The following is a 2,500-nucleotide window of genomic DNA, read 5'->3' as shown; positions in this document are numbered from 1 at the left end:
GGGTTTTTCTGCCGAAACGTTTTTAATATATGAGGAAAGTGTTGTTGATTTCCTTGTCATTTTTGAGTGAGTAGAAGAGATGGGAATGATTTGAGCTTTAAATCCAAAATAGGATTTTGCCTAAAAAGAAACAATATTAAAGCAAAGTCCCAATCAGATTGGGTGAAATAGTCTGATGGTTTCTTATTTATTGGCGAAACTAGTTCATTAAAAAAAAGAAAATTAGCCAAACTGACAGGATAAAGGGGTTGTTGACTTGGAGTGAGAAGGGAACAATAGGAATTATTTGAGTTTCAAGCTCAAATAGGATCTGGTGAAAAGAGGAGGAATGGGTAAACAAAGATAAGTTAGAATTTATGGCCACAAAGAGCACTTTTATCCTATAACGCTCAACCTTTGAAAGTGCAAGACTAGTGAAAGGTTCTTTCCCATACCGGGAGTCGAACCCTGGCCACCTGGGTGAAAACCAGGAATCCTAACCGCTAGACCATATGGAAGCAGTTACTAAGTAAAATGAGTCATGGACTAAGAAAAAGTGGGAATAAAGAAAATGTATATATATTTTTTCATTTTGCCGCTTTGAGCTTGTCTACAAACATCTGGTGGTTGCCTCGTTAGCGCAGTAGGAAGCGTGTCAGTCTCATAATCTGAAGGTCGTGAGTTTGATCCTCACACGAGGCACTGTTCAGTGAGTTTTTGTCTTCCTCCATTCATGCAGGAAATCTGGTTTTTCTGCCGAAACGTTTTTAATATATGAGGAAAGTGTTGTTGATTTCCTTGTCATTTTTGAGTGAGTAGAAGAGATGGGAATGATTTGAGCTTTAAATCCAAAATAGGATTTTGCCTAAAAAGAAACAATATTAAAGCAAAGTCCCAATCAGATTGGGTGAAATAGTCTGATGGTTTCTTATTTATTGGCGAAACTAGTTCATTAAAAAAAAGAAAATTAGCCAAACTGACAGGATAAAGGGGTTGTTGACTTGGAGTGAGAAGGGAACAATAGGAATTATTTGAGTTTCAAGCTCAAATAGGATCTGGTGAAAAGAGGAGGAATGGGTAAACAAAGATAAGTTAGAATTTATGGCCACAAAGAGCACTTTTATCCTATAACGCTCAACCTTTGAAAGTGCAAGACTAGTGAAAGGTTCTTTCCCATACCGGGAGTCGAACCCTGGCCACCTGGGTGAAAACCAGGAATCCTAACCGCTAGACCATATGGAAGCAGTTACTAAGTAAAATGAGTCATGGACTAAGAAAAAGTGGGAATAAAGAAAATGTATATATATTTTTTCATTTTGCCGCTTTGAGCTTGTCTACAAACATCTGGTGGTTGCCTCGTTAGCGCAGTAGGAAGCGTGTCAGTCTCATAATCTGAAGGTCGTGAGTTTGATCCTCACACGAGGCACTGTTCAGTGAGTTTTTGTCTTCCTCCATTCATGCAGGAAATCGGGTTTTTCTGCCGAAACGTTTTTAATATATGAGGAAAGTGTTGTTGATTTCCTTGTCATTTTTGAGTGAGTAGAAGAGATGGGAATGATTTGAGCTTTAAATCCAAAATAGGATTTTGCCTAAAAAGAAACAATATTAAAGCAAAGTCCCAATCAGATTGGGTGAAATAGTCTGATGGTTTCTTATTTATTGGCGAAACTAGTTCATTAAAAAAAAGAAAATTAGCCAAACTGACAGGATAAAGGGGTTGTTGACTTGGAGTGAGAAGGGAACAATAGGAATTATTTGAGTTTCAAGCTCAAATAGGATCTGGTGAAAAGAGGAGGAATGGGTAAACAAAGATAAGTTAGAATTTATGGCCACAAAGAGCACTTTTATCCTATAACGCTCAACCTTTGAAAGTGCAAGACTAGTGAAAGGTTCTTTCCCATACCGGGAGTCGAACCCTGGCCACCTGGGTGAAAACCAGGAATCCTAACCGCTAGACCATATGGAAGCAGTTACTAAGTAAAATGAGTCATGGACTAAGAAAAAGTGGGAATAAAGAAAATGTATATATATTTTTTCATTTTGCCGCTTTGAGCTTGTCTACAAACATCTGGTGGTTGCCTCGTTAGCGCAGTAGGAAGCGTGTCAGTCTCATAATCTGAAGGTCGTGAGTTTGATCCTCACACGAGGCACTGTTCAGTGAGTTTTTGTCTTCCTCCATTCATGCAGGAAATCGGGTTTTTCTGCCGAAACGTTTTTAATATATGAGGAAAGTGTTGTTGATTTCCTTGTCATTTTTGAGTGAGTAGAAGAGATGGGAATGATTTGAGCTTTAAATCCAAAATAGGATTTTGCCTAAAAAGAAACAATATTAAAGCAAAGTCCCAATCAGATTGGGTGAAATAGTCTGATGGTTTCTTATTTATTGGCGAAACTAGTTCATTAAAAAAAAGAAAATTAGCCAAACTGACAGGATAAAGGGGTTGTTGACTTGGAGTGAGAAGGGAACAATAGGAATTATTTGAGTTTCAAGCTCAAATAGGATCTGGTGAAAAGAGGAGGA

This window comes from Rhinoderma darwinii, chromosome 3 (genome assembly GCF_050947455.1).
Source record: "Rhinoderma darwinii isolate aRhiDar2 chromosome 3, aRhiDar2.hap1, whole genome shotgun sequence".
Classification (NCBI taxonomy): domain Eukaryota; kingdom Metazoa; phylum Chordata; class Amphibia; order Anura; family Rhinodermatidae; genus Rhinoderma; species Rhinoderma darwinii.
Note: the sequence above shows the minus strand (reverse complement) of the source record.